This window comes from Spea bombifrons, chromosome 3 (genome assembly GCF_027358695.1).
Source record: "Spea bombifrons isolate aSpeBom1 chromosome 3, aSpeBom1.2.pri, whole genome shotgun sequence".
NCBI lineage: Eukaryota > Metazoa > Chordata > Amphibia > Anura > Pelobatidae > Spea > Spea bombifrons.
Window position 1 is genome coordinate 2,899,880 of NC_071089.1, and position 27,412 is coordinate 2,927,291.

The 27,412-nt window shown below is 44.3% G+C and overlaps 11 non-coding genes across 11 annotated transcripts; all 11 read right to left on the minus strand.

The window, feature by feature from the left end:
* Positions 1-721: 721 nt before the first annotated feature.
* Positions 722-836, minus strand: LOC128488055 (U5 spliceosomal RNA). The gene has a single exon (XR_008353495.1). It is a non-coding gene; the product is annotated as a U5 spliceosomal RNA (small nuclear RNA).
* Positions 837-2,459: 1,623 nt separating this feature from the next.
* LOC128488056 (U5 spliceosomal RNA) lies at positions 2,460-2,574 on the minus strand. Its single transcript, XR_008353496.1, has one exon. It is a non-coding gene; the product is annotated as a U5 spliceosomal RNA (small nuclear RNA).
* Positions 2,575-4,198: 1,624 nt separating this feature from the next.
* LOC128488186 (U5 spliceosomal RNA) lies at positions 4,199-4,313 on the minus strand. Its single transcript, XR_008353619.1, has one exon. It is a non-coding gene; the product is annotated as a U5 spliceosomal RNA (small nuclear RNA).
* An 8,580-nt stretch (positions 4,314-12,893) lies between these two features.
* Positions 12,894-13,008, minus strand: LOC128488104 (U5 spliceosomal RNA). Its single transcript, XR_008353542.1, has one exon. It is a non-coding gene; the product is annotated as a U5 spliceosomal RNA (small nuclear RNA).
* A 1,623-nt stretch (positions 13,009-14,631) lies between these two features.
* LOC128488113 (U5 spliceosomal RNA) lies at positions 14,632-14,746 on the minus strand. Its single transcript, XR_008353550.1, has one exon. It is a non-coding gene; the product is annotated as a U5 spliceosomal RNA (small nuclear RNA).
* A 1,623-nt stretch (positions 14,747-16,369) lies between these two features.
* On the minus strand, positions 16,370-16,484 carry LOC128488057 (U5 spliceosomal RNA). Its single transcript, XR_008353497.1, has one exon. It is a non-coding gene; the product is annotated as a U5 spliceosomal RNA (small nuclear RNA).
* Positions 16,485-18,107: 1,623 nt separating this feature from the next.
* Positions 18,108-18,222, minus strand: LOC128488114 (U5 spliceosomal RNA). Its single transcript, XR_008353551.1, has one exon. It is a non-coding gene; the product is annotated as a U5 spliceosomal RNA (small nuclear RNA).
* Positions 18,223-19,845: 1,623 nt separating this feature from the next.
* On the minus strand, positions 19,846-19,960 carry LOC128488058 (U5 spliceosomal RNA). Its single transcript, XR_008353498.1, has one exon. It is a non-coding gene; the product is annotated as a U5 spliceosomal RNA (small nuclear RNA).
* A 1,623-nt stretch (positions 19,961-21,583) lies between these two features.
* LOC128488059 (U5 spliceosomal RNA) lies at positions 21,584-21,698 on the minus strand. The gene has a single exon (XR_008353499.1). It is a non-coding gene; the product is annotated as a U5 spliceosomal RNA (small nuclear RNA).
* A 1,623-nt stretch (positions 21,699-23,321) lies between these two features.
* Positions 23,322-23,436, minus strand: LOC128488060 (U5 spliceosomal RNA). The gene has a single exon (XR_008353500.1). It is a non-coding gene; the product is annotated as a U5 spliceosomal RNA (small nuclear RNA).
* A 1,624-nt stretch (positions 23,437-25,060) lies between these two features.
* Positions 25,061-25,175, minus strand: LOC128488161 (U5 spliceosomal RNA). Its single transcript, XR_008353597.1, has one exon. It is a non-coding gene; the product is annotated as a U5 spliceosomal RNA (small nuclear RNA).
* Positions 25,176-27,412: the final 2,237 nt, after the last annotated feature.

The following is a 27,412-nucleotide window of genomic DNA, read 5'->3' on the forward strand; positions in this document are numbered from 1 at the left end:
TGTATTAAAACTGCGGCGGGAAGAAAACGCACAAAATCTCGGACAGTTCACCATACGGCCTTGCGACGAACGAGCAAAAGGCTCACTAACGGCAGCGCACGGACGACCGGACTCCCCAGCACCGCCACAAAGAAGGAGCGCAGCGCGGCATCGGAGCGGCAAAAGTCAATCCAAACACGGCAGACTAGACACTTTGCCAAAAATGAAGTCTGCAACCTGATCTTTCCACACGCATAGAGCTTCCCAACTCGTGTCGGAAAGCTTTTAAACAAATAGCAAAAAAGCTATGATCACTGAACGTACAGAGGGCGCATTAGTCCTTTCCATGCTGAAAACCGGCCCCTTAAGCGTGTGGTGAGTACTTTTTCCAGATGTTTCACTATTGATATTTGAGGAAATGAATAATACAACTGCACATGTGAGGAACAGAGATCTCAATGTTAAACATTTAAGGACAGTTGTTTTTTTTTTTTGGTTTGTTTATTATCATAAAGAACAATTGGGAATATGCTTGAAAGCATATGTACAGGCTTATTTGCATACAGTCTGGAGGGCGTGGTCTAACTCTGCCTCGTTAAAGCATTTCTACAACCCCAAACAGTACATAGCATGACACAGGCAGGATATTTTGCGCTTCTGGATGCGACGCAGCCCTTAGCCAGGACGAAGCTTGCGACTAAAGCAAGCAATCTTTTTGATCTATCGTTAACAACAGCAAAGAAGCCCAGCAAACGCCAGGCATCAAAAAATTGATTAAGACTCATGGTCGTTCCTCCCCACGGAAATCTTTAGTAAAAGGCGAAAGATTTATTCGGTCTGAAGAGAAACCAGAGTATACCCAAGCATGCCGCAGGGCAACGGCCCGGCCACAGGCAGTGCTCCTCGAGGTTAAGGTGTGTTTAATGAATCCCACCCAGCTCTTGCCTGATCATTGGAACCTTTAACACATGCAAAACACAATTGCAAAGGGATTAGAACTATTTAATATTGGGCTGTTTTAAAGTCTTATTAAACTAACAATAAGGCGGGGCGTTTCTCGGTGCATCATGGGTATTCAAATGAGGCGGCAGCTCAAACAAACCTTCCAGCAGTCTTAGTGACTGGGGCGCGAGGTTGCTTCTTTGAAACAATGTTGTTTGCGTTAAGAAAAGAAAAGCTGAAGATTGTAACTCCCCCACCGCTTACCTACGGGGGTCCGCAACTTCCCCTTCTGCTGCAGCCATCAGAAGTTCCTGGCACACATTCTTTGGGCTGCGTTACAAGGTTAGGGGTAAGGCTTCGGGATGGAATCTGATTACTACTCTTTTTTCCAATCGTGGCGTGCTGAACCCATCGGCTTCACAAATACCAAGTTGCCTGATGCTGTTTCCTTTGAAAGCAAATATATCTTTTCCACAAATCCAATCTTTCTAATTAAACCACCTTTCCAAAGTTAGTGGTTAGAAACGTTTAAGCATGGAAAGGTTTGGTGATAGAGCTTGGGTTAGGGGCGGGTTAAGCTCATGGCTTTGAAGAGGCCCAGTTACAGTTAGCGTCGGAGTACTGTTAATGGTTTACGGTTGACAGTTTAGGGTTAGGTAAGGCTTAGAATCCTTCCCCATTGTGGCGTGTTTAGCCCATCCTTTTCACAAACACCAAAAAAGCCTGATTTCCTTCAATTTCTTTTTGTCTTAAGCAGCATCGCCAGTGCCAACATTTTGCACCTAAGATTATAAAAAGTACCTAACAAAATTGTTTTTGTATTAAAACTGCGGCGGGAAGAAAACGCACAAAATCTCGGACAGTTCACCATACGGCCTTGCGACGAACGAGCAAAAGGCTCACTAACGGCAGCGCACGGACGACCGGACTCCCCAGCACCGCCACAAAGAAGGAGCGCAGCACGGCATCGGAGCGGCAAAAGTCAATCCAAACACGGCAGACTAGACACTTTGCCAAAAATGAAGTCTGCAACCTGATCTTTCCACACGCATAGAGCTTCCCAACTCGTGTCGGAAAGCTTTTAAACAAATAGCAAAAAAGCTATGATCACTGAACGTACAGAGGGCGCATTAGTCCTTTCCATGCTGAAAACCGGCCCCTTAAGCGTGTGGTGAGTACTTTTTCCAGATGTTTCACAATTGATATTTGAGGAAATGAATAATACGACTGCACATGTGAGGAACAGAGATCTCAATGTTAAACATTTAAGGACAGTTGTTTTTTTTTTTTGGTTTGTTTATTATCATAAAGAACAATTGGGAATATGCTTGAAAGCATATGTACAGGCTTATTTGCATACAGTCTGGAGGGCGTGGTCTACCTCTGCCTCGTTAAAGCATTTCTACAACCCCAAACAGTACATAGCATGACACAGGCAGGATATTTTGCGCTTCTGGATGCGACGCAGCCCTTAGCCAGGACGAAGCTTGCGACTAAAGCAAGCAATCTTTTTGATCTATCGTTAACAACAGCAAAGAAGCCCAGCAAACGCCAGGCATCAAAAAATTGATTAAGACTCATGGTCGTTCCTCCCCACGGAAATCTTTAGTAAAAGGCGAAAGATTTATTCGGTCTGAAGAGAAACCAGAGTATACCCAAGCATGCCGCAGGGCAACGGCCCGGCCACAGGCAGTGCTCCTCGAGGTTAAGGTGTGTTTAATTAATCCCACCCAGCTCTTGCCTGATCATTGGAACCTTTAACACATGCAAAACACAATTGCAAAGGGATTGGAACTATTTAATATTGGGCTGTTTTAAAGTCTTATTAAACTAACAATAAGGCGGGGCGTTTCTCGGTGCATCATGGGTATTCAAATGAGGCGGCAGCTCAAACAAACCTTCCAGCAGTCTTAGTGACTGGGGCGCGAGGTTGCTTCTTTGAAACAATGTCGTTTGCGTTAAGAAAAGAAAAGCTGAAGATTGTAACTCCCCCACCGCTTACCTACGGGGGTCCGCAACTTCCCCTTCTGCTGCAGCCACCAGAAGTTCCTGGCACACATTCTTTGGGCTGTGTTACAAGGTTAGGGGTAAGGCTTCGGGATGGAATCTGATTACTACTCTTTTTTCCAATCGTGGCGTGCTGAACCCATCGGCTTCACAAATACCAAGTTGCCTGATGCTGTTTCCTTTGAAAGCAAATATATCTTTTCCACAAATCCAATCTTTCTAATTAAACCACCTTTCCAAAGTTAGCGGTTAGAAACGTTTAAGCATGGAAAGTTTTGGTGATAGAGCTTGGGTTAGGGGCGGGTTAAGCTCATGGCTTTGAAGAGGCACAGTTACAGTTAGCGTCGGAGTACTGTTAATGGTTTACGGTTGACAGTTTAGGGTTAGGTAAGGCTTAGAATCCTTCCCCATTGTGGCGTGTTTAGCCCATCCTTTTCACAAACACCAAAAAAGCCTGATTTCCTTCAATTTCTTTTTGTCTTAAGCAGCATCGCCAGTGCCAACATTTTGCACCTAAGATTATAAAAAGTACCTAACAAAATTGTTTTTGTATTAAAACTGCGGCGGGAAGAAAACGCACAAAATCTCGGACAGTTCACCATACGGCCTTGCGACGAACGAGCAAAAGGCTCACTAACGGCAGCGCACGGACGACCGGACTCCCCAGCACCGCCACAAAGAAGGAGCGCAGCACGGCACCAGAGCGGCAAAAGTCAATCCAAACACGGCAGACTAGACACTTTGCCAAAAATGAAGTCTGCAACCTGATCTTTCCACACGCATAGAGCTTCCCAACTCGTGTCGGAAAGCTTTTAAACAAATAGCAAAAAAGCTATGATCACTGAACGTACAGAGGGCGCATTAGTCCTTTCCATGCTGAAAACCGGCCCCTTAAGCGTGTGGTGAGTACTTTTTCCAGATGTTTCACTATTGATATTTGAGGAAATGAATAATACAACTGCACATGTGAGGAACAGAGATCTCAATGTTAAACATTTACGGACAGTTGTTTTTTTTTTGGGGTTTGTTTATTATCATAAAGAAAAATTTGGGAATATGCTTGAAAGCATATGTACAGGCTTATTTGCATACAGTCTGGAGGGCGTGGTCTAACTCTGCCTCGTTAAAGCATTTCTACAACCCCAAACAGTACATAGCATGACATAGGCAGGATATTTTGCGCTTCTGGATGCGACGCAGCCCTTAGCCAGGACGAAGCTTGCGACTAAAGCAAGCAATCTTTTTGATCTATCGTTAACAACAGCAAAGAAACCCAACAAACACCAGGCATCAAAAAATTGATTAAGACTCATGGTCGTTCCTCCACACGGAAATCTTTAGTAAAAGGCGAAAGATTTATTCGGTCTGAAGAGAAACCAGAGTATACCCAAGCATGCCGCAGGGCAACGGCCCGGCCACAGGCAGTGCTCCTCGAGGTTAAGGTGTGTTTAATTAATCCCACCCAGCTCTTGCCTGATCATTGGAACCTTTAACACATGCAAAACACAATTGCAAAGGGATTGGAACTATTTAATATTGGGCTGTTTTAAAGTCTTATTAAACTAACAATAAGGCGGGGCGTTTCTCGGTGCATCATGGGTATTCAAATGAGGCGGCAGCTCAAACAAACCTTCCAGCAGTCTTAGTGACTGGGGCGCGAGGTTGCTTCTTTGAAACAATGTCGTTTGCGTTAAGAAAAGAAAAGCTGAAGATTGTAACTCCCCCACCGCTTACCTACGGGGGTCCGCAACTTCCCCTTCTGCTGCAGCCACCAGAAGTTCCTGGCACACATTCTTTGGGCTGTGTTACAAGGTTAGGGGTAAGGCTTCGGGATGGAATCTGATTACTACTCTTTTTTCCAATCGTGGCGTGCTGAACCCATCGGCTTCACAAATACCAAGTTGCCTTTGAAAGCAAATATATCTTTTCCACAAATCCAATCTTTCTAATTAAACCACCTTTCCAAAGTTAGCGGTTAGAAACGTTTAAGCATGGAAAGGTTTGGTGATAGAGCTTGGGTTAGGGGCGGGTTAAGCTCATGGCTTTGAAGAGGCCCAGTTACAGTTAGCGTCGGAGTACTGTTAATGGTTTACGGTTGACAGTTTAGGGTTAGGTAAGGCTTAGAATCCTTCCCCATTGTGGCGTGTTTAGCCCATCCTTTTCACAAACACCAAAAAAGCCTGATTTCCTTCAATTTCTTTTTGTCTTAAGCAGCATCGCCAGTGCCAACATTTTGCACCTAAGATTATAAAAAGTACCTAACAAAATTGTTTTTGTATTAAAACTGCGGCGGGAAGAAAACGCACAAAATCTCGGACAGTTCACTATACGGCCTTGCGACGAACGAGCAAAAGGCTCACTAACGGCAGCGCACGGACGACCGGACTCCCCAGCACCGCCACAAAGAAGGAGCGCAGCACGGCATCGGAGCGGCAAAAGTCAATCCAAACACGGCAGACTAGACACTTTGCCAAAAATGAAGTCTGCAACCTGATCTTTCCACACGCATAGAGCTTCCCAACTCGTGTCGGAAAGCTTTTAAACAAATAGCAAAAAAGCTATGATCACTGAACATACAGCAGGCGCATTAGTCCTTTCCATGCTGAAAACCGGCCCCTTAAGCGTGTGGTGAGTACTTTTTCCAGATGTTTCACTATTGATATTTGAGGAAATGAATAATACGACTGCACATGTGAGGAACAGAGATCTCAATGTTAAACATTTAAGGACAGTTGTTTTTTTTTTTTTGGTTTGTTTATTATCATAGAGAACAATTGGGAATATGCTTGAAAGCATATGTACAGGCTTATTTGCATACAGTCTGGAGGGCGTGGTCTACCTCTGCCTCGTTAAAGCATTTCTACAACCCCAAACAGTACATAGCATGACACAGGCAGGATATTTTGCGCTTCTGGATGCGACGCAGCCCTTAGCCAGGACTCAGCTTGCGACTAAAGCAAGCAATCTTTTTGATCTATCGTTAACAACAGCAAAGAAGCCCAGCAAACGCCAGGCATCAAAAAATTGATTAAGACTCATGGTCGTTCCTCCCCACGGAAATCTTTAGTAAAAGGCTCTTTTATTATCATAATGCAACTTTACAATTAAACGCAGTGGGTTACATTAAAAGAACACGAATAAAACAAACACAATGGACAAAAAGCCTAAAATAAATACATAACATAAAAGCATTAAAAACTAGCTACAAAACCAGTTAAAATGCATAAAATGTTAATAAGACAGCATACAATTCCACATTTTTAAATTCCACAGTGTCATAGCTCTTGGACTTCCTATTCGTTTACAATCACATAAAAAGTAAATGTGCATAAAACTGATGGCAAGTTTAAGACAGTCCACAATCAAAATCTCACTTTGTCTGTAAAGTAAAATATTTCTCGCTTTCCACAGCGCTTCCTTAATACAGTTGATTTTCTGCCACAAAATCCGGGATTTTTCCCCACTTGGGCAGGAAAAAAGGCCATAAAAAATGCCCTCAAGTGTCAGATCTTTAAGGCCACAAATCCAACATAAAATAGGCCGAGCCTTGTCCCAAACGCCTCTGGCAAAGGCGCAGGTCCAAAAAATATGCTGCACCGACTCTACACCCCTACAGCCAGCTCTGGGACAGAGGGAGCTCGGAACCAGGCCACGTCTGTTTTGAAAGTACCGGGTCGGCAGGCATTCAGTAACCACCTGCCACGCCAAATCCCTTTGTAAAGGTGTAAGGTACGGCGCAGACACATTACCCCATACTGTCCGTGACTTCTCGCTACTCAAATTACTCACACGCTCTATAACTTCACCCTGTAAAATGGCAGTCGTTACTTTCTTTGCGTCGTTTAAAATCACGGAAGGGAGGGTGTGAAGACGAAATAACTGAATAATCTTATCTAAAAACTCATACTGCCATGGGGGGAATAAAAGGACAGGCCTAGTCAAGGGTAAGAAATAAAAAGCGTGCTTCCTAAAAACATATCCTGCTGCGTACCTTAAAAAACAGGCAAACGTTGTGGAATCATTAAAGTGCTTAAAACATAATACAAAATACTTGATATATAAGAACAGTTTAAGATCCGGCATCCCTTTTCCGCCATTACAAGGCAACTTACAAACGACATCCCTTTTTAACCTTTCCATGCGGGAATTCCATAAAAACATAAAACATATCCGTATTAGTTTTTTAACATAAAATTCCGTAGGGGGGTAAATCAAAGCCACATATAACATAATGGGTAATAAAATTGCTTTAATAATTAAAATCTTACCCTCCATTGTAAGTTGCCGGGATGCCCACAGTGCCACTTTTTGATTCAGTTTATTTATGACGAGCTCCAATGATTTGTGTCCGTCATTCTTTTTATCAAAAATGATTCCTAAAATCTTAACACTGTCCCTTTGTGTCGGGACCGCAGTTATTTGGCTGCAGTCCCAATCACCCAAGATAAAATAGTCACATTTCCGTAAATTAAGTTTAAAACCGGACACACAGCAAAAATCTGCTGTGACTTTCATAGCTCTCCTAACGGACTCCGGGGTTGCGCAATACACACTCACGTCGTCCATATACCCCAGAGCCTTAACTTGAGCTCCCGCTCCACCTGGGATAGGGACACCCCGTAAAAATTTATCTGCTCGTAGGGAGGCTAAAAGAGGCTCAATGGCACAAATAAAAAGGAGTGGGGACAAAGGACATCCCTGCTTAACTCCTGAACACAGTTCCACCTTTTTAGTTAAAAAGCCATTGATTGATACCTGACTAAAAGAGCCATGATATAAAACCTGTATGTTTCGAATAAAAGTATCTGGGAACCCCATCACCTTTAAAACAGTAAAAAGGAAGTCATGGGACACTCTGTCAAAAGCTTTCATAAAATCCAGTGATAAAATTGCCAAGCTCTGCTTCCTCTCCTGCTGGTACCAGATCAGATCTCTAATAACTCCCAGGTGCTCCCAGATTGCCCTCCCGGGAACACCGCAGACCTGATCAGGATGCACTATTTTATCAATAACGCTTTTCATTCTATTTGCTAAAATCTTTGCTAAAATCTTATAATCTACATTAAGGAGGGTGATTGGCCTCCAATTCTCCAAATTGTCCTTCTCACCCTTCTTTAAAAGCAAAGAAATCACACCTCCCCTCCACGAAGGAGGGAGCTCAGAAACATGCAAAGCTTCAGTAAAAACATTGAAAAGATCGCCCTGAAAAATACTCCAAAAACAATTATAAAACTCAATAGGGAGACCATCAGCACCTGGAGATTTGCCTCTGGAAAGACTCTTAGCAGCTTGATCTACCTCCATGAGAGTGACTTCCATACTCAGACCAGCCTTGTCCACCTCTTCCAATGCAGAAGACAAATTCCCCAAGACAACAGGTAAAACGGAGCGATCTATATGTTTCTCATTAAAAAGCTTCTGATAAAAATCGTGGGTGACTGATAAAATCTCGTGCATATCTACTTTGCCGTCCACAGACGGAACGAGCTCTTTCTTTCGTGCCAGCTGACGGAAGAAGTACCGAGTGCACTTCTCTCCTTCCTCCACATGCCGGACTCGAGAATTAAAAATAATACTTTTACCTTTGGCCATTAAAAACTTCTTGATATCCGTCCTTAATGCAACAATTAATGGCTCAATATCAGCCACCCCAGCTTCCTGTAGCTTATAAAAAGTTTGCAACTGCGTATTAAAACACTTAAAAACCTTCTGTCTCTCTCTTTGCTTCCTCTTACCAGCTCTGATAAAAAAGGACTTAATTTTACCTTTAATACCTTCCCACCATGTTAAAAAGGGCTGAGCAGGATCCTTTTGCACGCGCCAAAGATTATAACAATTTATAAATTGCAATCTTATGGCCTCGTCTTCTAATAAAAGCGTGTTCAATTTCCAAAAGGTCCTGCGTGATCTAGCTTCAACCGGAGCCCTCATAAAAACTTGCAACATACAGTGATCAGAAAATACATTAGCCTCTAAAACAGCATTTTGCAAATTAAAACAGGGAGAAGAGAAGATAAAATCAATGCGCGAGCTCACTTGGGAACTCGACCACGTAAAACCAGGCTCAATAGCGTGTATTTTCCTCCAAGCGTCGCGTAAATTGAAATCAGTAATAAAATGGTTCAGCTGATAAGAGGTTTTGTCGTGCTTCCTATTAGCATCCCCACCACGCCTAGCTTCTCCCAACAGAATGCAATTAAAATCACCTCCCATAATCAGCGGGGACGCACCTGTAGCAAAGAGAGAGACCGTATCAAAAAGGGCACTGCGTTCATTTTTGTCTGGCGGAGCATAAACATTTATAAAACGTATGTTAAAACCTTTAAAATCCACATCCGTTAAAAGCGCTCTGCCAGGAGCCACTTCAGTAATAGAATTTAAAAGAACATCGTGAGTCTTAAAAAGGATCCCAACTCCAGCATTCTTGTTCTCATTGGACCCAGACCAATAAGAGGGACCCGCGGTCCAGTCCCTCTTAATATGGCCATAAGATAGTCCATGGGATAATCCACATTCTTGTAAAAGAAACACATCGATGTTCAAAGTCAATAAATACGTAAATAACGCGACTCTTCTTGCTGGGTTTTTTAAACTCCTCACATTTAGCGAGGCAACGGAAATATTTGCCATAGAAAAAGCAATCAACAACTCTTCCTATGCAGCCCTCCACCGTCTGAGTCCGTGGTATCCGATATAGATGGTAAAAAGGATAATTCCTCCTCTGAACTTGAGACGTCCATAATCAGCTGGGACCCAAGAATAGGCAAATTCCCAGGCTCAGCAGCCACAGACCAGGTATCTTCCACAGCCCCTCCAGGTGCTGGATCAAATTCCATCCTCCGCTCAGACATTAATTCCGCAGATGCAAGAAATCCACCGTCGTGGCCTGGTTCAGACTGCACTCCGGGTCTCCCCTTTGTGCCATCCCCCCGGGCCACACGGAAAAGGTCGGATACAGATACCTCGGCAGATTCCCTTACTGGCAGGACCTCTCCGACCACATCTTTCTCATCCTGAGCAGAGTCTGTCTTTTCTGGAACTGGATCAGCAGCCGCCATGGACGATGAAACAATCTCTGCTGGAGAGGAGGATCGGACTTCCCGAGACTCAGACTCCACGCTTTCAGGAACAGCAGTCTCTAGAAACGGACCTAAAGCGGGACTTAAAGAAACATTAGGATCCGCGGGTCCCTCTGCCAGGGAGGGATCCGTTGGACCCAAAGCAGCAACCTTCCGTCTTTTAGCCCCTCGCTGTTCCAGACCCCCACTTTTTTTAGCCAGTGGGTCTTCTGAGGGCCGCATAGCACGAGTCAAAGTAGGTGGGATAACCACAGGAGCTTCAGCAGGCACCCTTGCCCCAGGCCCGCCTGCAACCAAGGCAGCCCACGACTGCCGAGGCTTTGTGGGGCAGTCACGGTACATGTGACCAGCCTGGCCACACCCGTTGCACATTGTAGGTTTATCACAGTCTGGTGTTAAGTGACCCCTCTGACCACAATTCCTACACAAAGGGCGGGGGTCGGCTGTACATTTCGCCTGGGTGTGGCCGTAACCTCCACATCTCCTACATACAAAGGGCATCCCTGGATAAAAACAATAACCCCGATGGCTTCCTATGGAAAAACTGGAAGGAGGATGCATAATCCCTCCAATTCCCTCTGGGTGTTCTTTGAATTTGACAAAAAATCTACGTTTGCCAGTCCAGATTCCAAAGTCATTAGTGACTCTCTTTGCTCCAGTAACAGAGATGCAAAACCGCATAAGCCACATAGTCACAGCTTCTTCCGGAACAAACGGATTAAACATATGGACCGTAATAGGAATTTCCTCACCTCCGTATAACATAATAAAAACGAGGCCGTCTAATCGTGGATCGCTGATGTGATCTTTCAAGGTCTTGAAAAACTGATGACATTTTCCAATAGAGTCCAGCGTGACTGTAAAAATCCCCTTCACCGGATCTTGCAAGCAAAAGATGTCTGCATACTGGACTCCAAGAACCGTCTTCAACACGACCTCCACGACGAACTTCAAGTTCTTCTCCTCCCGGTCTGCATCAGGAACCTCGATACGAAACGAATTGCGAAGTCTTCCTTCCTTCACGGAAGGAAACTTGATGGTCGCTGGCATTCTACCTTGCCTTGGTACTAAAACCCAGTCTCTACAACAGACTCTATCGGGACCCCCTATAGCAGCATCTTGCTTAAGACACCCTAGGATGACAACGAAAGAAGGCCGAGGGCCGAAATCCGCCTGAAGCAGAGACCTACAGGTCTCAGTTTAGTTCCTCCACAACCCAAACAAGCCGCAAAGTTTATTCGGTTTGAAAAGAAACCAGAGTATACCCAAGCATGCCGCAGGGCAACGGCCCGGCCACAGGCAGTGCTCCTCGAGGTTAAGGTGTGTTTAATTAATCCCACCCAGCTCTTGCCTGATCATTGGAACCTTTAACACATGCAAAACACAATTGCAAAGGGATTGGAACTATTTAATATTGGGCTGTTTTAAAGTCTTATTAAACTAACAATAAGGCGGGGCGTTTCTCGGTGCATCATGGGTATTCAAATGAGGCGGCAGCTCAAACAAACCTTCCAGCAGTCTTAGTGACTGGGGCGCGAGGTTGCTTCTTTGAAACAATGTTGTTTGCGTTAAGAAAAGAAAAGCTGAAGATTGTAACTCCCCCACCGCTTACCTACGGGGGTCCGCAACTTCCCCTTCTGCTGCAGCCACCAGAAGTTCCTGGCACACATTCTTTGGGCTGTGTTACAAGGTTAGGGGTAAGGCTTCGGGATGGAATCTGATTACTACTCTTTTTTCCAATCGTGGCGTGCTGAACCCATCGGCTTCACAAATACCAAGTTGCCTGATGCTGTTTCCTTTGAAAGCAAATATATCTTTTCCACAAATCCAATCTTTCTAATTAAACCACCTTTCCAAAGTTAGCGGTTAGAAACGTTTAAGCATGGAAAGGTTTGGTGATAGAGCTTGGGTTAGGGGCGGGTTAAGCTCATGGCTTTGAAGAGGCCCAGTTACAGTTAGCGTCGGAGTACTGTTAATGGTTTACGGTTGACAGTTTAGGGTTAGGTAAGGCTTAGAATCCTTCCCCATTGTGGCGTGTTTAGCCCATCCTTTTCACAAACACCAAAAAAGCCTGATTTCCTTCAATTTCTTTTTGTCTTAAGCAGCATCGCCAGTGCCAACATTTTGCACCTAAGATTATAAAAAGTACCTAACAAAATTGTTTTTGTATTAAAACTGCGGCGGGAAGAAAACGCACAAAATCTCGGACAGTTCACCATACGGCCTTGCGACGAACGAGCAAAAGGCTCACTAACGGCAGCGCACGGACGACCGGACTCCCCAGCACCGCCACAAAGAAGGAGCGCAGCACGGCATCGGAGCGGCAAAAGTCAATCCAAACACGGCAGACTAGACACTTTGCCAAAAATGAAGTCTGCAACCTGATCTTTCCACACGCATAGAGCTTCCCAACTCGTGTCGGAAAGCTTTTAAACAAATAGCAAAAAAGCTATGATCACTGAACGCACAGAGGGCGCATTAGTCCTTTCCATGCTGAAAACCGGCCCCTTAAGCGTGTGGTGAGTACTTTTTCCAGATGTTTCACTATTGATATTTGAGGAAATGAATAATACGACTGCACATGTGAGGAACAGAGATCTCAATGTTAAACATTTAAGGACAGTTGGTTTTTTTTTTTGGTTTGTTTATTATCATAAAGAACAATTGGGAATATGCTTGAAAGCATATGTACAGGCTTATTTGCATACAGTCTGGAGGGCATGGTCTACCTCTGCCTCGTTAAAGCATTTCTACAACCCCAAACAGTACATAGCATGACACAGGCAGGATATTTTGCGCTTCTGGATGCGACGCAGCCCTTAGCCAGGACGAAGCTTGCGACTAAAGCAAGCAATCTTTTTGATCTATCGTTAACAACAGCAAAGAAGCCCAGCAAACGCCAGGCATCAAAAAATTGATTAAGACTCACGGTCGTTCCTCCCCACGGAAATCTTTAGTAAAAGGCGAAAGATTTATTCGGTCTGAAGAGAAACCAGAGTATACCCAAGCATGCCGCAGGGCAACGGCCCGGCCACAGGCAGTGCTCCTCGAGGTTAAGGTGTGTTTAATTAATCCCACCCAGCTCTTGCCTGATCATTGGAACCTTTAACACATGCAAAACACAATTGCAAAGGGATTGGAACTATTTAATATTGGGCTGTTTTAAAGTCTTATTAAACTAACAATAAGGCGGGGCGTTTCTCGGTGCATCATGGGTATTCAAATGAGGCGGCAGCTCAAACAAACCTTCCAGCAGTCTTAGTGACTGGGGCGCGAGGTTGCTTCTTTGAAACAATGTTGTTTGCGTTAAGAAAAGAAAAGCTGAAGATTGTAACTCCCCCACCGCTTACCTACGGGGGTCCGCAACTTCCCCTTCTGCTGCAGCCACCATAAGTTCCTGGCACACATTCTTTGGGCTGTGTTACAAGGTTAGGGGTAAGGCTTCGGGATGGAATCTGATTACTACTCTTTTTTCCAATCGTGGCGTGCTGAACCCATCGGCTTCACAAATACCAAGTTGCCTGATGCTGTTTCCTTTGAAAGCAAATATATCTTTTCCACAAATCCAATCTTTCTAATTAAACCACCTTTCCAAAGTTAGCGGTTAGAAACGTTTAAGCATGGAAAGGTTTGGTGATAGAGCTTGGGTTAGGGGCGGGTTAAGCTCATGGCTTTGAAGAGGCCCAGTTACAGTTAGCGTCGGAGTACTGTTAATGGTTTACGGTTGACAGTTTAGGGTTAGGTAAGGCTTAGAATCCTTCCCCATTGTGGCGTGTTTAGCCCATCCTTTTCACAAACACCAAAAAAGCCTGATTTCCTTCAATTTCTTTTTGTCTTAAGCAGCATCGCCAGTGCCAACATTTTGCACCTAAGATTATAAAAAGTACCTAACAAAATTGTTTTTGTATTAAAACTGCGGCGGGAAGAAAACGCACAAAATCTCGGACAGTTCACCATACGGCCTTGCGACGAACGAGCAAAAGGCTCACTAACGGCAGCGCACGGACGACCGGACTCCCCAGCACCGCCACAAAGAAGGAGCGCAGCACGGCATCGGAGCGGCAAAAGTCAATCCAAACACGGCAGACTAGACATTTTGCCAAAAACGAAGTCTGCAACCTGATCTTTCCACACGCATAGAGCTTCCCAACACGTGTCGGAAGGCTTTTAAACAAATAGCAAAAAAGCTATGATCACTGAACGTACAGAGGGCGCATTAGTCCTTTCCATGCTGAAAACCGGCCCCTTAAGCGTGTGGTGAGTACTTTTTCCAGATGTTTCACTATTGATATTTGAGGAAATGAATAATACGACTGCACATGTGAGGAACAGAGATCTCAATGTTAAACATTTAAGGACAGTTGTTTTTTTTTTTTGGTTTGTTTATTATCATAAAGAACAATTGGGAATATGCTTGAAAGCATATGTACAGGCTTATTTGCATACAGTCTGGAGGGCGTGGTCTACCTCTGCCTCGTTAAAGCATTTCTACAACCCCAAACAGTACATAGCATGACACAGGCAGGATATTTTGCGCTTCTGGATGCGACGCAGCCCTTAGCCAGGACGAAGCTTGCAACTAAAGCAAGCAATCTTTTTGATCTATCGTTAACAACAGCAAAGAAGCCCAGCAAACGCCAGGCATCAAAAAATTGATTAAGACTCATGGTCATTCCTCCCCACGGAAATCTTTAGTAAAAGGCGAAAGATTTATTCGGTTTGAAGAGAAACCAGAGTATACCCAAGCATGCCGCAGGGCAACGGCCCGGCCACAGGCAGTGCTCCTCGAGGTTAAGGTGTGTTTAATTAATCCCACCCAGCTCTTGCCTGATCATTGGAACCTTTAACACATGCAAAACACAATTGCAAAGGGATTGGAACTATTTAATATTGGGCTGTTTTAAAGTCTTATTAAACTAACAATAAGGCGGGGCGTTTCTCGGTGCATCATGGGTATTCAAATGAGGCGGCAGCTCAAACAAACCTTCCAGCAGTCTTAGTGACTGGGGCGCGAGGTTGCTTCTTTGAAACAATGTTGTTTGCGTTAAGAAAAGAAAAGCTGAAGATTGTAACTCCCCCACCGCTTACCTACGGGGGTCCGCAACTTCCCCTTCTGCTGCAGCCACCAGAAGTTCCTGGCACACATTCTTTGGGCTGTGTTACAAGGTTAGGGGTAAGGCTTCGGGATGGAATCTGATTACTACTCTTTTTTCCAATCGTGGCGTGCTGAACCCATCGGCTTCACAAATACCAAGTTGCCTGATGCTGTTTCCTTTGAAAGCAAATATATCTTTTCCACAAATCCAATCTTTCTAATTAAACCACCTTTCCAAAGTTAGCGGTTAGAAACGTTTAAGCATGGAAAGGTTTGGTGATAGAGCTTGGGTTAGGGGCGGGTTAAGCTCATGGCTTTGAAGAGGCCCAGTTACAGTTAGCGTCGGAGTACTGTTAATGGTTTACGGTTGACAGTTTAGGGTTAGGTAAGGCTTAGAATCCTTCCCCATTGTGGCGTGTTTAGCCCATCCTTTTCACAAACACCAAAAAAGCCTGATTTCCTTCAATTTCTTTTTGTCTTAAGCAGCATCGCCAGTGCCAACATTTTGCACCTAAGATTATAAAAAGTACCTAACAAAATTGTTTTTGTATTAAAACTGCGGCGGGAAGAAAACGCACAAAATCTCGGACAGTTCATCATACGGCCTTGCGACGAACGAGCAAAAGGCTCACTAACGGCAGCGCACGGACGACCGGACTCCCCAGCACCGCCACAAAGAAGGAGCGCAGCACGGCATCGGAGCGGCAAAAGTCAATCCAAACACGGCAGACTAGACATTTTGCCAAAAACGAAGTCTGCAACCTGATCTTTCCACACGCATAGAGCTTCCCAACTCGTGTCGGAAAGCTTTTAAACAAATAGCAAAAAAGCTATGATCACTGAACGTACAGCGGGCGCATTAGTCCTTTCCATGCTGAAAACCGGCCCCTTAAGCGTGTGGTGAGTACTTTTTCCAGATGTTTCACTATTGATATTTGAGGAAATGAATAATACAACTGCACATGTGAGGAACAGAGATCTCAATGTTAAACATTTAAGGACAGTTGTTTTTTTTTTTTGGTTTGTTTATTATCATAAAGAACAATTGGGAATATGCTTGAAAGCATATGTACAGGCTTATTTGCATACAGTCTGGAGGGCGTGGTCTACCTCTGCCTCGTTAAAGCATTTCTACAACCCCAAACAGTACATAGCATGACACAGGCAGGATATTTTGCGCTTCTGGATGCGACGCAGCCCTTAGCCAGGACGAAGCTTGCGACTAAAGCAAGCAATCTTTTTGATCTATCGTTAACAACAGCAAAGAAGCCCAGCAAACGCCAGGCATCAAAAAATTGATTAAGACTCATGGTCGTTCCTCCCCACGGAAATCTTTAGTAAAAGGCGAAAGATTTATTCGGTCTGAAGAGAAACCAGAGTATACCCAAGCATGCCGCAGGGCAACGGCCCGGCCACAGGCAGTGCTCCTCGAGGTTAAGGTGTGTTTAATTAATCCCACCCAGCTCTTGCCTGATCATTGGAACCTTTAACACATGCAAAACACAATTGCAAAGGGATTGGAACTATTTAATATTGGGCTGTTTTAAAGTCTTATTAAACTAACAATAAGGCGGGGCGTTTCTCGGTGCATCATGGGTATTCAAATGAGGCGGCAGCTCAAACAAACCTTCCAGCAGTCTTAGTGACTGGGGCGCGAGGTTGCTTCTTTGAAACAATGTTGTTTGCGTTAAGAAAAGAAAAGCTGAAGATTGTAACTCCCCCACCGCTTACCTACGGGGGTCCGCAACTTCCCCTTCTGCTGCAGCCACCAGAAGTTCCTGGCACACATTCTTTGGGCTGTGTTACAAGGTTAGGGGTAAGGCTTCGGGATGGAATCTGATTACTACTCTTTTTTCCAATCGTGGCGTGCTGAACCCATCGGCTTCACAAATACCAAGTTGCCTGATGCTGTTTCCTTTGAAAGCAAATATATCTTTTCCACAAATCCAATCTTTCTAATTAAACCACCTTTCCAAAGTTAGCGGTTAGAAACGTTTAAGCATGGAAAGGTTTGGTGATAGAGCTTGGGTTAGGGGCGGGTTAAGCTCATGGCTTTGAAGAGGCCCAGTTACAGTTAGCGTCGGAGTACTGTTAATGGTTTACGGTTGACAGTTTAGGGTTAGGTAAGGCTTAGAATCCTTCCCCATTGTGGCGTGTTTAGCCCATCCTTTTCACAAACACCAAAAAAGCCTGATTTCCTTCAATTTCTTTTTGTCTTAAGCAGCATCGCCAGTGCCAACATTTTGCACCTAAGATTATAAAAAGTACCTAACAAAATTGTTTTTGTATTAAAACTGCGGCGGGAAGAAAACGCACAAAATCTCGGACAGTTCACCATACGGCCTTGCGACGAACGAGCAAAAGGCTCACTAACGGCAGCGCACGGACGACCGGACTCCCCAGCACCGCCACAAAGAAGGAGCGCAGCACGGCATCGGAGCGGCAAAAGTCAATCCAAACACGGCAGACTAGACATTTTGCCAAAAACGAAGTCTGCAACCTGATCTTTCCACACGCATAGAGCTTCCCAACACGTGTCGGAAGGCTTTTAAACAAATAGCAAAAAAGCTATGATCACTGAACGTACAGAGGGCGCATTAGTCCTTTCCATGCTGAAAACCGGCCCCTTAAGCGTGTGGTGAGTACTTTTTCCAGATGTTTCACTATTGATATTTGAGGAAATGAATAATACGACTACACATGTGAGGAACAGAGATCTCAATGTTAAACATTTAAGGACAGTTGTTTTTTTTTTTTGGTTTGTTTATTATCATAAAGAACAATTGGGAATATGCTTGAAAGCATATGTACAGGCTTATTTGCATACAGTCTGGAGGGCGTGGTCTACCTCTGCCTCGTTAAAGCATTTCTACAACCCCAAACAGTACATAGCATGACACAGGCAGGATATTTTGCGCTTCTGGATGCGATGCAGCCCTTAGCCAGGACGAAGCTTGCGACTAAAGCAAGCAATCTTTTTGATCTATCGTTAACAACAGCAAAGAAGCCCAGCAAACGCCAGGCATCAAAAAATTGATTAAGACTCATGGTCATTCCTCCCCACGGAAATCTTTAGTAAAAGGCGAAAGATTTATTCGGTTTGAAGAGAAACCAGAGTATACCCAAGCATGCCGCAGGGCAACGGCCCGGCCACAGGCAGTGCTCCTCGAGGTTAAGGTGTGTTTAATTAATCCCACCCAGCTCTTGCCTGATCATTGGAACCTTTAACACATGCAAAACACAATTGCAAAGGGATTGGAACTATTTAATATTGGGCTGTTTTAAAGTCTTATTAAACTAACAATAAGGCGGGGCGTTTCTCGGTGCATCATGGGTATTCAAATGAGGCGGCAGCTCAAACAAACCTTCCAGCAGTCTTAGTGACTGGGGCGCGAGGTTGCTTCTTTGAAACAATGTTGTTTGCGTTAAGAAAAGAAAAGCTGAAGATTGTAACTCCCCCACCGCTTACCTACGGGGGTCCGCAACTTCCCCTTCTGCTGCAGCCACCAGAAGTTCCTGGCACACATTCTTTGGGCTGTGTTACAAGGTTAGGGGTAAGGCTTCGGGATGGAATCTGATTACTACTCTTTTTTCCAATCGTGGCGTGCTGAACCCATCGGCTTCACAAATACCAAGTTGCCTGATGCTGTTTCCTTTGAAAGCAAATATATCTTTTCCACAAATCCAATCTTTCTAATTAAACCACCTTTCCAAAGTTAGCGGTTAGAAACGTTTAAGCATGGAAAGGTTTGGTGATAGAGCTTGGGTTAGGGGCGGGTTAAGCTCATGGCTTTGAAGAGGCCCAGTTACAGTTAGCGTCGGAGTACTGTTAATGGTTTACGGTTGACAGTTTAGGGTTAGGTAAGGCTTAGAATCCTTCCCCATTGTGGCGTGTTTAGCCCATCCTTTTCACAAACACCAAAAAAGCCTGATTTCCTTCAATTTCTTTTTGTCTTAAGCAGCATCGCCAGTGCCAACATTTTGCACCTAAGATTATAAAAAGTACCTAACAAAATTGTTTTTGTATTAAAACTGCGGCGGGAAGAAAACGCACAAAATCTCGGACAGTTCATCATACGGCCTTGCGACGAACGAGCAAAAGGCTCACTAACGGCAGCGCACGGACGACCGGACTCCCCAGCACCGCCACAAAGAAGGAGCGCAGCACGGCATCGGAGCGGCAAAAGTCAATCCAAACACGGCAGACTAGACATTTTGCCAAAAACGAAGTCTGCAACCTGATCTTTCCACACGCATAGAGCTTCCCAACTCGTGTCGGAAAGCTTTTAAACAAATAGCAAAAAAGCTATGATCACTGAACGTACAGCGGGCGCATTAGTCCTTTCCATGCTGAAAACCGGCCCCTTAAGCGTGTGGTGAGTACTTTTTCCAGATGTTTCACTATTGATATTTGAGGAAATGAATAATACAACTGCACATGTGAGGAACAGAGATCTCAATGTTAAACATTTAAGGACAGTTGTTTTTTTTTTTTGGTTTGTTTATTATCATAAAGAACAATTGGGAATATGCTTGAAAGCATATGTACAGGCTTATTTGCATACAGTCTGGAGGGCGTGGTCTACCTCTGCCTCGTTAAAGCATTTCTACAACCCCAAACAGTACATAGCATGACACAGGCAGGATATTTTGCGCTTCTGGATGCGACGCAGCCCTTAGCCAGGACGAAGCTTGCGACTAAAGCAAGCAATCTTTTTGATCTATCGTTAACAACAGCAAAGAAGCCCAGCAAACGCCAGGCATCAAAAAATTGATTAAGACTCATGGTCGTTCCTCCCCACGGAAATCTTTAGTAAAAGGCGAAAGATTTATTCGGTCTGAAGAGAAACCAGAGTATACCCAAGCATGCCGCAGGGCAACGGCCCGGCCACAGGCAGTGCTCCTCGAGGTTAAGGTGTGTTTAATTAATCCCACCCAGCTCTTGCCTGATCATTGGAACCTTTAACACATGCAAAACACAATTGCAAAGGGATTGGAACTATTTAATATTGGGCTGTTTTAAAGTCTTATTAAACTAACAATAAGGCGGGGCGTTTCTCGGTGCATCATGGGTATTCAAATGAGGCGGCAGCTCAAACAAACCTTCCAGCAGTCTTAGTGACTGGGGCGCGAGGTTGCTTCTTTGAAACAATGTTGTTTGCGTTAAGAAAAGAAAAGCTGAAGATTGTAACTCCCCCACCGCTTACCTACGGGGGTCCGCAACTTCCCCTTCTGCTGCAGCCACCAGAAGTTCCTGGCACACATTCTTTGGGCTGTGTTACAAGGTTAGGGGTAAGGCTTCGGGATGGAATCTGATTACTACTCTTTTTTCCAATCGTGGCGTGCTGAACCCATCGGCTTCACAAATACCAAGTTGCCTGATGCTGTTTCCTTTGAAAGCAAATATATCTTTTCCACAAATCCAATCTTTCTAATTAAACCACCTTTCCAAAGTTAGCGGTTAGAAACGTTTAAGCATGGAAAGGTTTGGTGATAGAGCTTGGGTTAGGGGCGGGTTAAGCTCATGGCTTTGAAGAGGCCCAGTTACAGTTAGCGTCGGAGTACTGTTAATGGTTTACGGTTGACAGTTTAGGGTTAGGTAAGGCTTAGAATCCTTCCCCATTGTGGCGTGTTTAGCCCATCCTTTTCACAAACACCAAAAAAGCCTGATTTCCTTCAATTTCTTTTTGTCTTAAGCAGCATCGCCAGTGCCAACATTTTGCACCTAAGATTATAAAAAGTACCTAACAAAATTGTTTTTGTATTAAAACTGCGGCGGGAAGAAAACGCACAAAATCTCGGACAGTTCACCATACGGCCTTGCGACGAACGAGCAAAAGGCTCACTAACGGCAGCGCACGGACGACCGGACTCCCCAGCACCGCCACAAAGAAGGAGCGCAGCACAGCATCGGAGCGGCAAAAGTCAATCCAAACACGGCAGACTAGACACTTTGCCAAAAATGAAGTCTGCAACCTGATCTTTCCACACGCATAGAGCTTCCCAACTCGTGTCGGAAAGCTTTTAAACAAATAGCAAAAAAGCTATGATCACTGAACGCACAGAGGGCGCATTAGTCCTTTCCATGCTGAAAACCGGCCCCTTAAGCGTGTGGTGAGTACTTTTTCCAGATGTTTCACTATTGATATTTGAGGAAATGAATAATACGACTGCACATGTGAGGAACAGAGATCTCAATGTTAAACATTTAAGGACAGTTGGTTTTTTTTTTTGGTTTGTTTATTATCATAAAGAACAATTGGGAATATGCTTGAAAGCATATGTACAGGCTTATTTGCATACAGTCTGGAGGGCATGGTCTACCTCTGCCTCGTTAAAGCATTTCTACAACCCCAAACAGTACATAGCATGACACAGGCAGGATATTTTGCGCTTCTGGATGCGACGCAGCCCTTAGCCAGGACGAAGCTTGCGACTAAAGCAAGCAATCTTTTTGATCTATCGTTAACAACAGCAAAGAAGCCCAGCAAACGCCAGGCATCAAAAAATTGATTAAGACTCATGGTCGTTCCTCCCCACGGAAATCTTTAGTAAAAGGCGAAAGATTTATTCGGTCTGAAGAGAAACCAGAGTATACCCAAGCATGCCGCAGGGCAACGGCCCGGCCACAGGCAGTGCTCCTCGAGGTTAAGGTGTGTTTAATTAATCCCACCCAGCTCTTGCCTGATCATTGGAACCTTTAACACATGCAAAACACAATTGCAAAGGGATTGGAACTATTTAATATTGGGCTGTTTTAAAGTCTTATTAAACTAACAATAAGGCGGGGCGTTTCTCGGTGCATCATGGGTATTCAAATGAGGCGGCAGCTCAAACAAACCTTCCAGCAGTCTTAGTGACTGGGGCGCGAGGTTGCTTCTTTGAAACAATGTTGTTTGCGTTAAGAAAAGAAAAGCTGAAGATTGTAACTCCCCCACCGCTTACCTACGGGGGTCCGCAACTTCCCCTTCTGCTGCAGCCACCATAAGTTCCTGGCACACATTCTTTGGGCTGTGTTACAAGGTTAGGGGTAAGGCTTCGGGATGGAATCTGATTACTACTCTTTTTTCCAATCGTGGCGTGCTGAACCCATCGGCTTCACAAATACCAAGTTGCCTGATGCTGTTTCCTTTGAAAGCAAATATATCTTTTCCACAAATCCAATCTTTCTAATTAAACCACCTTTCCAAAGTTAGCGGTTAGAAACGTTTAAGCATGGAAAGGTTTGGTGATAGAGCTTGGGTTAGGGGCGGGTTAAGCTCATGGCTTTGAAGAGGCCCAGTTACAGTTAGCGTCGGAGTACTGTTAATGGTTTACGGTTGACAGTTTAGGGTTAGGTAAGGCTTAGAATCCTTCCCCATTGTGGCGTGTTTAGCCCATCCTTTTCACAAACACCAAAAAAGCCTGATTTCCTTCAATTTCTTTTTGTCTTAAGCAGCATCGCCAGTGCCAACATTTTGCACCTAAGATTATAAAAAGTACCTAACAAAATTGTTTTTGTATTAAAACTGCGGCGGGAAGAAAACGCACAAAATCTCGGACAGTTCACCATACGGCCTTGCGACGAACGAGCAAAAGGCTCACTAACGGCAGCGCACGGACGACCGGACTCCCCAGCACCGCCACAAAGAAGGAGCGCAGCACGGCATCGGAGCAGCAAAAGTCAATCCAAACACGGCAGACTAGACATTTTGCCAAAAACGAAGTCTGCAACCTGATCTTTCCACACGCATAGAGCTTCCCAACACGTGTCGGAAGGCTTTTAAACAAATAGCAAAAAAGCTATGATCACTGAACGTACAGAGGGCGCATTAGTCCTTTCCATGCTGAAAACCGGCCCCTTAAGCGTGTGGTGAGTACTTTTTCCAGATGTTTCACTATTGATATTTGAGGAAATGAATAATACAACTGCACATGTGAGGAACAGAGATCTCAATGTTAAACATTTAAGGACAGTTGTTTTTTTTTTTTGGTTTGTTTATTATCATAAAGAACAATTGGGAATATGCTTGAAAGCATATGTACAGGCTTATTTGCATACAGTCTGGAGGGCGTGGTCTACCTCTGCCTCGTTAAAGCATTTCTACAACCCCAAACAGTACATAGCATGACACAGGCAGGATATTTTGCGCTTCTGGATGCGACGCAGCCCTTAGCCAGAACGAAGCTTGCGACTAAAGAAAGCAATCTTTTTGATCTATCGTTAACAACAGCAAAGAAGCCCAGCAAACGCCAGGCATCAAAAAATTGATTAAGACTCATGGTCGTTCCTCCCCACGGAAATCTTTAGTAAAAGGCGAAAGATTTATTCGGTCTGAAGAGAAACCAGAGTATACCCAAGCATGCCGCAGGGCAACGGCCCGGCCACAGGCAGTGCTCCTCGAGGTTAAGGTGTGTTTAATTAATCCCACCCAGCTCTTGCCTGATCATTGGAACCTTTAACACATGCAAAACACAATTGCAAAGGGATTGGAACTATTTAATATTGGGCTGTTTTAAAGTCTTATTAAACTAACAATAAGGCGGGGCGTTTCTCGGTGCATCATGGGTATTCAAATGAGGTGGCAGCTCAAACAAACCTTCCAGCAGTCTTAGTGACTGGGGCGCGAGGTTGCTTCTTTGAAACAATGTTGTTTGCGTTAAGAAAAGAAAAGCTGAAGATTGTAACTCCCCCACCGCTTACCTACGGGGGTCCGCAACTTCCCCTTCTGCTGCAGCCACCATAAGTTCCTGGCACACATTCTTTGGGCTGTGTTACAAGGTTAGGGGTAAGGCTTCGGGATGGAATCTGATTACTACTCTTTTTTCCAATCGTGGCGTGCTGAACCCATCGGCTTCACAAATACCAAGTTGCCTGATGCTGTTTCCTTTGAAAGCAAATATATCTTTTCCACAAATCCAATCTTTCTAATTAAACCACCTTTCCAAAGTTAGCGGTTAGAAACGTTTAAGCATGGAAAGGTTTGGTGATAGAGCTTGGGTTAGGGGCGGGTTAAGCTCATGGCTTTGAAGAGGCCCAGTTACAGTTAGCGTCGGAGTACTGTTAATGGTTTACGGTTGACAGTTTAGGGTTAGGTAAGGCTTAGAATCCTTCCCCATTGTGGCGTGTTTAGCCCATCCTTTTCACAAACACCAAAAAAGCCTGATTTCCTTCAATTTCTTTTTGTCTTAAGCAGCATCGCCAGTGCCAACATTTTGCACCTAAGATTATAAAAAGTACCTAACAAAATTGTTTTTGTATTAAAACTGCGGCGGGAAGAAAACGCACAAAATCTCGGACAGTTCACCATACGGCCTTGCGACGAACGAGCAAAAGGCTCACTAACGGCAGCGCACGGACGACCGGACTCCCCAGCACCGCCACAAAGAAGGAGCGCAGCACGGCATCGGAGCGGCAAAAGTCAATCCAAACACGGCAGACTAGACACTTTGCCAAAACTGAAGTCTGCAACCTGATCTTTCCACACGCATAGAGCTTCCCAATTCGTGTCGGAAAGCTTTTAAACAAATAGCAAAAAAGCTATGATCACTGAACGTACAGAGGGCGCATTAGTCCTTTCCATGCTGAAAACCGGCCCCTTAAGCGTGTGGTGAGTACTTTTTCCAGATGTTTCACTATTGATATTTGAGGAAATGAATAATACAACTGCACATGTGAGGAACAGAGATCTCAATGTTAAACATTTAAGGACAGTTGTTTTTTTTTTTTTGGTTTGTTTATTATCATAAAGAACAATTGGGAATATGCTTGAAAGCATATGTACAGGCTTATTTGCATACAGTCTGGAGGGCGTGGTCTACCTCTGCCTCGTTAAAGCATTTCTACAACCCCAAACAGTACATAGCATGACACAGGCAGGATATTTTGCGCTTCTGGATGCAACGCAGCCCTTAGCCAGGACGAAGCTTGCGACTAAAGCAAGCAATCTTTTTGATCTATCGTTAATAACAGCAAAGAAGCCCAGCAAACGCCAGGCATCAAAAAATCGATTAAGACTCATGGTCGTTCCTCCCCACGGAAATCTTTAGTAAAAGGCGAAAGATTTATTCGGTCTGAAGAGAAACCAGAGTATACCCAAGCATGCCGCAGGGCAACGGCCCGGCCACAGGCAGTGCTCCTCGAGGTTAAGGTGTGTTTAATTAATCCCACCCAGCTCTTGCCTGATCATTGGAACCTTTAACACATGCAAAACACAATTGCAAAGGGATTGGAACTATTTAATATTGGGCTGTTTTAAAGTCTTATTAAACTAACAATAAGGCGGGGCGTTTCTCGGTGCATCATGGGTATTCAAATGAGGCGGCAGCTCAAACAAACCTTCCAGCAGTCTTAGTGACTGGGGCGCGAGGTTGCTTCTTTGAAACAATGTTGTTTGCGTTAAGAAAAGAAAAGCTGAAGATTGTAACTCCCCCACCGCTTACCTACGGGGGTCCGCAACTTCCCCTTCTGTTGCAGCCACCAGAAGTTCCTGGCACACATTCTTTGGGCTGTGTTACAAGGTTAGGGGTAAGGCTTCGGGATGGAATCTGATTACTACTCTTTTTTCCAATCGTGGCGTGCTGAACCCATCGGCTTCACAAATACCAAGTTGCCTGATGCTGTTTCCTTTGAAAGCAAATATATCTTTTCCACAAATCCAATCTTTCTAATTAAACCACCTTTCCAAAGTTAGCGGTTAGAAACGTTTAAGCATGGAAAGGTTTGGTGATAGAGCTTGGGTTAGGGGCGGGTTAAGCTCATGGCTTTGAAGAGGCCCAGTTACAGTTAGCGTCGGAGTACTGTTAATGGTTTACGGTTGACAGTTTAGGGTTAGGTAAGGCTTAGAATCCTTCCCCATTGTGGCGTGTTTAGCCCATCCTTTTCACAAACACCAAAAAAGCCTGATTTCCTTCAATTTCTTTTTGTCTTAAGCAGCATCGCCAGTGCCAACATTTTGCACCTAAGATTATAAAAAGTACCTAACAAAATTGTTTTTGTATTGAAACTGCGGCGGGAAGAAAACGCACAAAATCTCGGACAGTTCACCATACGGCCTTGCGACGAACGAGCAAAAGGCTCACTAACGGCAGCGCACGGACGACCGGACTCCCCAGCACCGCCACAAAGAAGGAGCGCAGCGCGGCATCGGAGCGCAAAAGTCAATCCAAACACGGCAGACTAGACATTTTGCCAAAAATGAAGTCTGCAACCTGATCTTTCCACACGCATAGAGCTTCCCAACTCGTGTCGGAAAGCTTTTAAACAAATAGCAAAAAAGCTATGATCACTGAACATACAGCAGGCGCATTAGTCCTTTCCATGCTGAAAACCGGCCCCTTAAGCGTGTGGTGAGTACTTTTTCCAGATGTTTCACTATTGATATTTGAGGAAATGAATAATACGACTGCACATGTGAGGAACAGAGATCTCAATGTTAAACATTTAAGGACAGTTGTTTTTTTTTTTTTGGTTTGTTTATTATCATAGAGAACAATTGGGAATATGCTTGAAAGCATATGTACAGGCTTATTTGCATACAGTCTGGAGGGCGTGGTCTACCTCTGCCTCGTTAAAGCATTTCTACAACCCCAAACAGTACATAGCATGACACAGGCAGGATATTTTGCGCTTCTGGATGCGACGCAGCCCTTAGCCAGGACTCAGCTTGCGACTAAAGCAAGCAATCTTTTTGATCTATCGTTAACAACAGCAAAGAAGCCCAGCAAACGCCAGGCATCAAAAAATTGATTAAGACTCATGGTCGTTCCTCCCCACGGAAATCTTTAGTAAAAGGCTCTTTTATTATCATAATGCAACTTTACAATTAAACGCAGTGGGTTACATTAAAAGAACACGAATAAAACAAACACAATGGACAAAAAGCCTAAAATAAATACATAACATAAAAGCATTAAAAACTAGCTACAAAACCAGTTAAAATGCATAAAATGTTAATAAGACAGCATACAATTCCACATTTTTAAATTCCACAGTGTCATAGCTCTTGGACTTCCTATTCGTTTACAATCACATAAAAAGTAAATGTGCATAAAACTGATGGCAAGTTTAAGACAGTCCACAATCAAAATCTCACTTTGTCTGTAAAGTAAAATATTTCTCGCTTTCCACAGCGCTTCCTTAATACAGTTGATTTTCTGCCACAAAATCCGGGATTTTTCCCCACTTGGGCAGGAAAAAAGGCCATAAAAAATGCCCTCAAGTGTCAGATCTTTAAGGCCACAAATCCAACATAAAATAGGCCGAGCCTTGTCCCAAACGCCTCTGGCAAAGGCGCAGGTCCAAAAAATATGCTGCACCGACTCTACACCC